Source organism: Ailuropoda melanoleuca, chromosome 13 (assembly GCF_002007445.2).
Source record: "Ailuropoda melanoleuca isolate Jingjing chromosome 13, ASM200744v2, whole genome shotgun sequence".
NCBI classification, from domain to species: Eukaryota; Metazoa; Chordata; class Mammalia; order Carnivora; family Ursidae; genus Ailuropoda; species Ailuropoda melanoleuca.
Window position 1 is genome coordinate 91,596,904 of NC_048230.1, and position 11,374 is coordinate 91,608,277.

Consider the following 11,374-nt stretch of genomic DNA (forward strand, 5'->3'; position numbering starts at 1 on the left):
GATCAGTCATCCACTAGATCAAACTTTAGGGAAATCTAGTCCCATTGAACAGGTCCTGAACTTTAGCTATTCCCTGCCACCGTTTTGTCCTTTCAGTTGGTGGATAGAAAAGTGACTCAGTTATCTACTGAACGACTAATCTACCAATACTATTTGTTAGTTAACTATGGAATTTTTTCATAGGGAAAATAAAGTACTCCCATATAGAGGGGTGGTTGTGGGGAGTCTTATATAATTAAAAAAATAGAAGTTTTCCTTAAGAAAAGAAAAGAAAGAAAAGAAAAAGAAGAATGTTCAGAACCTTCCATTGTTTGTCTGAATATGTGCAACAACCATTCATTGTTCACCATCGTTTTACATCACAACCCCTCACTGAGGAGCCCCACAGACCAGGTATTGGGCTTGTCACAGTGGACTCAGGACAGGCAGGTCTGAAGGTAAGAAGCCTGTGGTCTTGTGAGGGGGAATATTGCCAAAGAAGTCATCACATGAGAATGGGACGTAATCAAGGGGATTCCCTGAAACACTGGACACGTACAATGCTCAGAATTAGAAGAGCTGAATCAACTGTGGGATAGTCTCACCATGCACTAGCAGCCAGCAGTAGAAATGAGTACTGGGGACTTAGATATAGTAACAGAAAAAGACCCTGGAGACACATGGCCCTTTTTAATAGTGTGTATATTATTCTGAAACGTAATTGTTTCCTATTGTCTAATTCCTATGTACATAGAGATATGGGATGGGGCGCCTGGGTGGCTCAGTTGTTGAGCGTCTGCCTTTGGCTCAGGTCATGATCCCGGAGTTCTGGGATCAAGCCCCACATCAGGCTCCTCCACTGGGAGGCTGCTTCTTCCTCTCCCACTCCCCCTGCTTGTGTTCTCTCTCTTGCTGGCTGTCTATCTCTGTCAAATAAATAAATAAAATCTTTAAAAAAACAAAATAAAACAAGATATAGATATGGGAGCTGGTGTAGGTGCAGGTATAGATACAAGCAGAGGTATAGATAGAGTCACAGGTAAACACAGAAAAATCTTTCCAGATTTTTCCTGAGTGAGAATACTCACTCAGGTTTAGGAAAGGAGGATTGAGATTAGGTTTGTTTCAAAGGGAAATTCAGCATTGTCAAATATTTAAATGTTTATAGGGTGAACATATGGGTTATTATTTGTGTAACTAAAAACCAGTTTTAATTATATATATCCATTTTGGGAAAAAATACAGGATTGAAAAGATGGTCTATTTTAAGAAGCCCATGGTGCAAATTGAATAAGAATTGTACAGATTTTGAAGATTTTCTGTGATTTCTTTGTTGGTGTGTAACTTCCCATTCATTTACTCATTCAGATTATCAACCTTACTTACTTTTGCAAATTATTTGAGACTGTTTACAAAATTTTCTGCATACAGCCCTTATAATTCAACATCAAAATAAAACTAAGACTATTTTATGCATGTATGTGTGTGTGCATGTATATGTGAGGTATCTGTCTATCTGCCATAAATATATGGCAGGTGTCACAGGTGGCAGAAGGCACTGACTCATCCCTGGGTTTAAGCTTCCTGGTAGTTGAAAGACAACTTTCTTTTCTGATATCACACAAAGTTTCATTTGAAGAGTAAGCTTTTCCCCCCACACTGAATTCAATGAGGAGTTTATTTAAAGGACCCTGATATCAACCTTACTAGGTAGAAAAATGAGCAATATCTTCATGGTTTTCAAGACTCATTAATAATATTTAAATGGATGGTTCATTTAGTATGGTGGCTCTCAACCCCATAAGTTGCTATACTTTCTGTTTATAACAAATATTTTATAGCACCTCTTATCCTATCAAGAAATGAAATTAATTGATAATATATAACCTGCTGACATTCATAACTGCACCAAGTGTAATATTAGGGGGAGTAAAGACTGTGGTGTGAAATAAAAGATGACTTGCGTGTGCATGTGCTACAACATTAATACAGAAGAAGATGAGGAACCAATCAGGCTGTGCACCAAGCTTAGGAACCCATCCGATACTGGCACCACCAGAGTGTTGTGTCAGCTTCCTGAGCAAGGAGAGTGGTGCTTTGTTTTTCTGTGCTTTTCCCAAAACATTGAAAAGCTCTTGGTCAAGCTCTGAAAGAAAACAAGGTCATCTCCTCTCCGTTCACACAAAACTGGATATCCTGGAAAACTCACTGTGTATTTAAGCTGAGACCAATACTTTATTTTTCTTTGTAAGTCAGTTTTAGGTTTTTGGATAAAATTATTATAAACCAATTTCTTACTTACAGAAATATTCTGGGGGGACATCTCCAAGTTGTGTTGGACCTGACATAGATACGTATTGACATGGGAACTTCTCATGTACTGAAAAGCGTTTGACCATGATGGGATCCTCTCACTAAAGCCAAGGATGCCCCCACTGCCAAAAAAAAAAAAAAAAAACTTCTAGAAATTTCCGAAACACCCCCTGGAGAGAAGTACTTTGCCCACCGGAAACCACTGAATAGAGCAGCTGATAGGACTAACAGAGGATCTTAGATTGAAGTCCCCCAAAAGCCAGCGGAGCAAGGAGCTGTATGCAGGGGTTTATGTGGTACATGGTTCCAGGAAGCAGGTGGATGCAACACTGTGAGCCATGGACTTGATTCTGCTGGGACCTCACAAGAGGAGTACATAGTGTAATGAGTCCGTGGCTAGAAGGAGAGTAGGTAGAAGCATTTACCCACCAGTTTCTGCCCCAGTGGTCAAGGTGTTGCCTTGAGATGCTGAGGTTTACACATTTCCAGGCCCTCCTGTGCATGGGCTGAGGGTGCTCAGCATGGAGCACTGGGACACCATCATTTGGAAGTGAGCAAGCCCACACAGAACTGTGTACTCTTGTTGCAGGAAATTGAAGGCATGTATGTGGAGGCATCTAATGTGCTTCCCTAAGAGAACCTCAAGCTTTCTGTTTGACCAGCATGCAACCACTTCAGGGAGGCTTTGGATGGGCCATTCAGTTGAGCTACTGTGAAAACTTGGAACATTTCAGACCTGCATCAACATAAAGCCAAGACTGCAGCCGCTGGGATAAATCCTGGCCACACCTTTGAAGGCAGAAGTGTTGGTTCCTTTGATGAGTCAACTTTCTGATTTCCCACCATTGTGGCAAGCAGGCCTTCATTCCCTGTCCCCCCCTTGTCCATCCTCCAATCCTAGAGATAAATGCATTACCCAAATTGCTCCCAGGGAAACATGAACACTTGCACCAGGATGTCGCTTCTGACCTAGTTAATGTGGGATGTGGCTGGCCTATTGTTGAAAGGCAAGGCAGTACTCTTAACTGAGTGTATTGGACTCTGAGATGCAGAACCCAGGGAAACAGCATTTATAGTAGAAAGAGTTTATATACCTGCAGGGCTACCCTTGAGTCCTGGTCTTCAGAGCAAGTTCCTGACACTCCTGCCATGAAGGTGTTGAGATACTCCTGTGCCACGGGTGCCCACATCTTGTGGCCCAGAGTGAAGTGAACTCACTGCAGATTTGCTCCTTTTCATCCATGTTCTGAAAAGACAAGAAAGGACTGGTTGTCCTGAGACAACCTAGGCTTTCTGGGTGGCAGTCTCCCTGTTTGACCCTGATGGTGCTCAGCAGATGCAGAAGCTGATAGCTGTCCATAGAGTGACAACATGTGTGTCCCTATAGCAGTGATGTGCCACTTCCTCCAGATATCTTAGGAACCTCTCAGTTAAACATAGCAAATATCCATTGGGTACCATCTAAGCTCAGGTCCCTTTACAGCAGACCCTGAGTGATCCAGGGCCTGGGAAGAGGAATGCAAAGAAAAGAAGGGAGGGAATGCCATCCTGTGAAGCCCATTACACTGTGGGAAGCTGGACTCAGACCTCAGGGACACTCCAAGAACCAGGTCAGTCCTTCCACCAGAGACACAGAGGATGAAAATATTCATTCACAGGCTCCCTACCCCATAGAGTCATGGGTTGCCTGTCCCCGTGGGTCATGAGTTGCTTCAACAGGTGTTGGTCCCCTCACACAGCAGTTGCCAGCGTGGCACCTGGCTCCACAGTCAGGCAACTAGTTTTTAGCAGAACTAGTGCCTGCCACAATTCTCTTGCATAACTATGGCATTATGCACTTGCTCTTTATTGAATGCATGCCATGTGGACTAGGCTTACAGAACGTGATTCTCACCATGTCATTTTAACAGAAGGGGAGATGCACGCCGCCTGTCTTTTCAGGTCGGCCATCTGTAAAACGACAGGTAGGGGTATTAGGAGACATTGGAGGGATGCTGGGCTTCCTAGCATCTCCTGCCCCCAAAGCAGCAGCAACCTTGGACAGGAAATCTTGAAGGCCAGTGTGTGGCCAGTGGGGACCTTCCGCAGCTCAGCCACTGCTTCTCCCAGGGATGCCCCTGCCTTTTGACGCCCCTCATCTTAACTGTGAATCAGGCAGGGGCCTTGTTGGCTCCAAGGATACCTCTGACCAGAATGGTGTTCCAGACTGTTCTCCCTGCTGTCCCCACACACCCAAATTCAAGCTGTCCTGCCAGCTATGCCATCTTTTCTTTGTGAGAGATGCAGCCTTAGGGCAGGTCAGAATGAGGGAGCATGGCCTGGTGTGACACTGTGTTAGGCAACTTCTGGACTGGAAGCAGATGCAGCAGGAAACAGAGTAGTTGAGGCAAGCCTAATGAAAAAGTATTAAAAAGTGGGCAGGGTGCAGGGAAGTCTACCATGGACCTGCAGGAACCCAGGGGTCAGGGGGATGCTGCTATCATGCCAAATGGGAAAGGGCAGGGGAGGCAGATGGTACCCGGACCCCAATGGGGACACTTGTGCTACGAAAGGGACCTCCTGGTGGGGCTGCAGACTTCCATGGGGGAACAGAGTCATGGACAAGCTGTGGCCCAGAAGGCAGAGCACCTAGAAAATGGTTTCTGGTTCCACAATTTTCACTTCTGTTTCTTTGTCCCTTCCAGGGATTCCTTAAGCCCTGCCTTACCCTTTCATAAAGCCCCATCTGTTACTATTGGCCAGAGTGGATTTCTGTTGCTTGCCACTAAGAATCCTGATGGATACATTGTGTTTACATGTTTACATACATTATCCAACGTAACTCATGCAACAAACCCAATGAAGTGGTAACCCCCTACGCACAAACGGAAAATGCCAAAGAAAATGGGAAGACATAGAGGCTCTGATGAGAGCTATTGTAGGCACCATCAGTGGCCTACCTGTGTTTCTTCTATTCTCATGTTTATGTGCCAAAAGCTGCTTCTGAGAACAGCTCTGCCTGCAGGATGATCAGGGCCTGGGGTGCAGGGCAGGCCAGAAGTGCTGGAAACACAATGCCCCAAGATGCAGCCTCAACCAAAGCCAGGTGGGAGCTGGTAGAGAAAGACCCCAGTTTCCTGCCCCTGAGAAGAGGATCACTCTGAAGCACGTTCCACATGCTCTGCCAGTATGCCTCTGTGGGACTGATTGCTCACAGTGGTAACCTGCTCAGTGATGCATCCTGTTATCTTTCTATCCTACCCTGTATCACTCCCCCTCTCCCCCACTGAGGACTCTTGGGTTCTCCTGTCACAGAAACTATTATTCTTAATTCTTGTTCCAGGGTGTTAATCCAACCTGAGACAGGACGTAAATTATTCAGCATTTCCTAGCTGGTGCCGGAGTGCTGATCTCTCCATCCTCTTCTATAATACAACTCATGCTACTGAGTAAGTGTTGGTAATGCATGGTGCTTCGGCAGGAATCCACGGCCCCAGTGTACTGGTCTTCATGTGAGAATATGGCTTGATAAGTGTTGGTCAAATTGTATGCCTCAGAGCTTGTGAAGGAACTGTAGATTCTCATAACAAGAAAGGGCCAAGGGGAGTTGAGGAGGAGAATGATGAACAAGAGGAAACTAATGAGGGCAGGATCGTGGCAGAAGATGGCACCCACTCTGGGAAGAAGTTGGCAGCTACTCCCTTTCAGAAACTAGGGTATCCAGACAGTGAATGTCCAGTGCTCTGGGAATTGGATGAATGGTAAATACAATAACAAAAACCAACTAAAGCAGGAAAAAACATCCAGTGGGAAAAAAGACAGTCTCTTCAATAAATGGTGCTGGGAAAATTGGACAGTTATATACAGAAGAATGAAACTTAACCACTCTCTCACACAATACACAAAGATAAAATCCTAATGGATGAAAGACCTGGATGTGAGACAGGAATCCGTCAAAATCATAGAGGAGAACATAAGCTGCAACCTCTTTGACATCGGCCACAGCAACTTTTTTCATGACACATCTCCAAAGGCAAGAGAAACAAAAGAAAAAGTGAACTTGTGGGACTTCGTCAAGGTAAAAATCCTTCTGCACAGCAAAAGAAACACGCGATAAAACAAAAAGGCAACCCACAGAATGGGATAAGATATTTGCAAATGACACTACAGATAAAAGGCTGGTATCAAAGATCTATAAAGAACTTCTCAAACTCAATACCCAAGAAACAAATAATCAAATCAAAAAATGGGCAGAAGATATGAACAGACGCCTTTCCAATGAAGACATACAAATGCCTACCAGACACATGAAAAAATGTTCAAAATCATTAGCCATCAGGGAAATTCAAATCAAAACCACACTGAGATACCACCTTACACCAGTTAGAATAGTAAAAATGGACGGGGCAAGAAACAACGAATGTTGGAGAGGATGTGGAGAAAGGGGATCCCTCTTACACTGTTGGTGGGAATGCAAGTTGGTACAGCCACTTTGGAAAACAGTATGAAGGTCTCTCAAAAAGTTAAAAATAGAGCTACCCTATGGTCCAGCAATTGCACTACTGGGTATTTATCCCAAAAATACAGACATAGTGAAGAAAAGGGCCATATGCACCCCAATGTTCATAACAACATTATCCACAATAGCCAAACTGTAGAAGGAGCCGAGATGCCCTTCAACAGATGAATGGATAAAGACGTGGTCCATATATACAATGGACTATTAGTCAGCCATCAGAAAGAATGATTACCCAACATTTGCAGCAACCTGGCTGGGACTGGAGGAGATTATGTTAAGTGAAATAAGTCAAGGAGAGAAAGACAATTATCATAGGGTTTCACTCATTTGTGGAACATAAGGAATAGCAGGGAGATTGGTAGGAGAAGGAAGGGAATAATGAAGGGGGGGTAAACAGAAGAGGAAATGCTGTGCAGAAACTTTTCATCTTGATGAAGTCCCACAAGCTCATTTTTTTTGTTTGTTTGTTTCTTTTGCCTTTCGACATGTGTCATGGAAGAAGTTGCTGTGGCCAACGTCAAAGAGGTTACAGTCTATGTTCTCCTCTATGATTTTGATGGATTCCTGTCTCACATCCAGGTCTTTCATCCATTTGGAGTTTATCTTTGTGTATGGTGTGACAGAGTGGTCAAATTTCATTCTTTTGCATATAACTGTCCAATTTTCCCAGCACCATTTACTGAAGAAACTGTCTTTTTTTTCCCACTGGATGTTTTTTCCTGCTTTGTCAAAGATTAGTTGACCATAGAGACAAGGGTCCATTTCTGGAGTCTCAATTCTGTTCCATTGTTCTATGTGTCTGTTTTTGTGCCAGTACCATCCCGTCTTGGTGATCACAGCTTTGTAGTATAGTTGGAAATCAGGCAATGCGATGACCCCAGCTTTGTTTTTCCTTTTCAACATTTCTTGGCTATTTGGGGTCTTCTCTGGTTCCACACAAATTTTAGGCTTGTTTGTTACAGCTCTTTGAAAAATGTCATCGGCATTTTGATCGGGACGGCATTGAAAGTGTAGATTGCTCTGGGTAGCATAAACATTTTAACTATGTTTATTCTTCTGATCCATGAGCATGGAATGTTTTTCCATCTTTTTGTGTCTTCTTCAATGTCTTTCAAGAGTGTTCTGTAGTGTCTAGAATATAGATCCTTTACCTCTCTGGTTGAGTTAATTCCAAGATATAGTATGATTTTTGGTGTTATTGGAAATGGGATTGATTCCCAATCATCAAAACAAAGAGGAAACTCACAGAATGGGAGAAGATATTTACAAATGAAAGTACAGATAAACGGGTGATATCCAGGGCACCTGGGTGGCTCAGTCATTAAGTGTCTGCCTTTGGCTCAGGGCATGGCCCCAGGGTCCTGGGATCAAGCCTCACATCGGACTCCTTGCTCCACTGGGAGCCTGCTTCTTCCTCTCCCACTCCCCTTGCTTGTGTTCCCTCTCTTGCTGGCTCTCTTTCTATCTCTGTCAAATAAATAAAATCTTAAAAAAAAAATCTGGTATCCAAGATCTATAAAGAACTTCTCAAACTCAATACATGAAAAACAAATAATCAAATAAAAAAATGGGCAGAAAATATGAACAGACACTTTTCCAATGAAGACATACAAATGGCTAACAGACACATGAAAAATGTCCAAAATCATTAGCCATCAGGGGAATTCAAATCAAAACCACATTGAGATACCATCTTACACCAGTTAGAATGGCAAAAATGGACAAGGCAAGAAATAACAATTGTTGGAGAGGTTGTGGAGAAAGGGGATCCCTCCTACATTGTTGGTGGGAATGTAAGTTGGTACTGTGGAAAACAGTGTGGAGATTCCTCGAAAGTTAAAAATAGAGCTACCCTGGGGCACCTGGGTGGCACAGCGGTTAAGTGTCTGCCTTCGGCTCAGGGCGTGATCCTGGCGTTCCGGGATCGAGCCCCACATCAGGCTCCTCTGCTATGAGCCTGCTTCTTCCTCTCCCACTCCCCCTGTGTGTTCCCTCTCTCGCTGGCTGTCTCTATCTCTGTCGAATAAATAAATAAAATCTTTAAAAAAAAATAGAGCTACCCTATGACCCAGCAATTGCACTACTAGGTATTTACCCCAAAGATACAGACGTAGTGAAAAAAAGGGCCATATGTATCCCAATGTTCATAGCAGCATTGTCCACAATAGCTAAATTGTGGAAGGAGCCAAGATGCCCTTCAACAGACAAATGATTAAAGAAGATGTGGTCCATATATACAATGGATTATTACTCAGCCATCAGAAAGAATGATTACCCAACATTTGCCGCAACGTGGATGGGACTGGAGGAGATTATGCTAAGTGAAATAAGTCAAACAGAAAAAGACAATTATCGTCTGGTTTCACTCATTTATGGAACATAAGAAATAGCAGGGAGATCAGTAGGAGAAAGAAGGGAAGAATGAAGGGGGCGGGTAAAGAGAAGGGGGAATGAACCATGAGAGACTATGGACTCTGGGAAACAAACTGAGGGCTTCAGAGGGGAGGGGGTGGCAGATTGGGATAGGCCGATGATGGATATTAAGGAGGGCATGCATTGCATGGAGCACTGGGTGTTATATGCAAACAATGAATCATGGAACACTACATCAAAAACTAATGATGTACTCTATGGTGACTAATATAACATTATAAAAAATAAAAATAAAAAAAAAAACAGAAGGGGAAATAACCACAAGATACTCTGGACTCTGGGAAACAAACTTAACGTTTTAGAGGGGAGGGGTGTGAGGGGATGGGCTAGCCCAGGGATGGGTATTAAGGAAGGCACGTATTGCATGGAATACTGGGTGTTACACGCATACAATGAATCATGGAACACTACATCGAAAACTAATGATGTACTGCATGGTGACTAACATACCATAATAAAAAAACAAAAAACCAAAACCCCCCACAAAGCATAAAAAAGCCTATATACTTTTTGATAATGCTATCTATGATTGTTTATGGACACATTATTGATGCCTCTGAATGAGTGAAAGCATTACGTACAAATGATCATTTCTCATTAGCAGCTACCAAAGAGGGGAAAAGAAGAGAAAAGAGAACAGGTGTTTGGAATGACTATGTGAAAAGGAGCTGAGTTAATTACCACTTTGCCACTGCTTTGTTGTGCTCTTAAAGCTTATGCCTTTTAGTTACTGAACCTTGTTTAGAAACTATTCGGACTTTCGGGGCGCCTGGGTGGCATAGCGGTTAAGCGTCTGCCTTTGGCTCAGGGCATGATCCCAGTGTTATGGGATCGAGCCCCACATCAGGCTCCTCTGCTAGGAGCCTGCTTCTTCCTCTCCCACTCCCCCTGCTTGTGTTCCCTCTCTCACTGGCTGTCTCTATCTCTGTCGAATAAATAAATAAAATCTTTAAAAAAAAAAGAAACTATTCGGACTTTTGAATTTCTGTTAATCATTTTGATAACAGGTAGATTCTACAGGTAAAAAGCAAAAGCAAAAACAAATCAAAACAACCCCCCTTACACACACACAATCCTGCTTTATCAGTGTCATGGTATGAGGGCTCTAAATCCATTAGTAAGAAAATAACTTACTAATCACCTTTTTTTATTATGACAAAATATGCATAACATAAAACTTACCACCTTAACCATTTTTAAGTGTACAGTTCTGAGGCATTAAGTACATTCACATTACTGTGTAAACATCACCACCACACATTTACAGAACTTTTATCATCATCCAGAACTGAAACTCTGTACCTATTAAAAAATGCTTCCCCATTCCCCACTAACTTCAGCCCCTGGCAACCACCATTCTATTTTCTGTCTCTGCGAATTAGGTTACTCTAGGTATCTCATATAAGTGAAATCATATAGTATTTGTCCTTACCAATTAATTTTGGCTGATGTAAAATTTCAGGATTTTAAATTTTATTCCTAAATACCAACTAATCTCTTACTGGTATGTATTCATAGCATGTTGATATTAAAATGAACCTTAAAAATTAGTGGTTAAGAAATAAAAGGTGTAAAGATTAGGGAGGAAGTAATAAAACTATTTTTGTTGCAAATGAAAAATTGATGCAGCAAATCCAAAAACCCACTACCACTACCACCACGACAACATTTCCTGGAATTAATAAGTGATTACAAAAAGTTTGCAGGATACAGAGTCAATATACAAAAGTCAATCATTTTCCTATATACCAGCAATGAAAAATAGAACTTGAAGTTAAGAACACATTACTATTTACATTAGCACTCAAAAAAATGAAATACTTAGGTATAAATCTAGCAAAATACGCACAGGATCTATATGAAGAAAACTATAAAACTGATAAAAAGAATCAAAAAGAACTAAACAACTGGAGAGATAGTCCGTATTCAGGAATAGGAAGAGTCAACATTGTTGAAATGTCAGTTCTTCCCAACTTGATCTGTAGATTCAATGCAACCCAATCAAAATCCCTGTTAGCTTTTTTGTGGTTGTTGACAAACTGATTCTAAAGGTTACATAGAGATGTAAAAGACTCAGAATTTTTTTTTTAATTTTATTTTATTATATTGTGTTAATCAACATACAGTACATCCCCAGATTCCGATGTAAAA

The 11,374-nt window shown here is 42.1% G+C and overlaps 1 long non-coding RNA gene across 1 annotated transcript in view; it reads left to right on the forward strand.

Moving 5' to 3' along the window:
* Positions 1-390: 390 nt before the first annotated feature.
* Positions 391-11,374, forward strand: part of LOC117795599 — a 26,282-nt gene continuing 15,298 nt past the window's right edge. The window contains exon 1 of the long non-coding RNA XR_004619676.1: positions 391-437. This is a non-coding gene — a long non-coding RNA (uncharacterized LOC117795599). The remainder of the gene's footprint in view (positions 438-11,374) is intronic.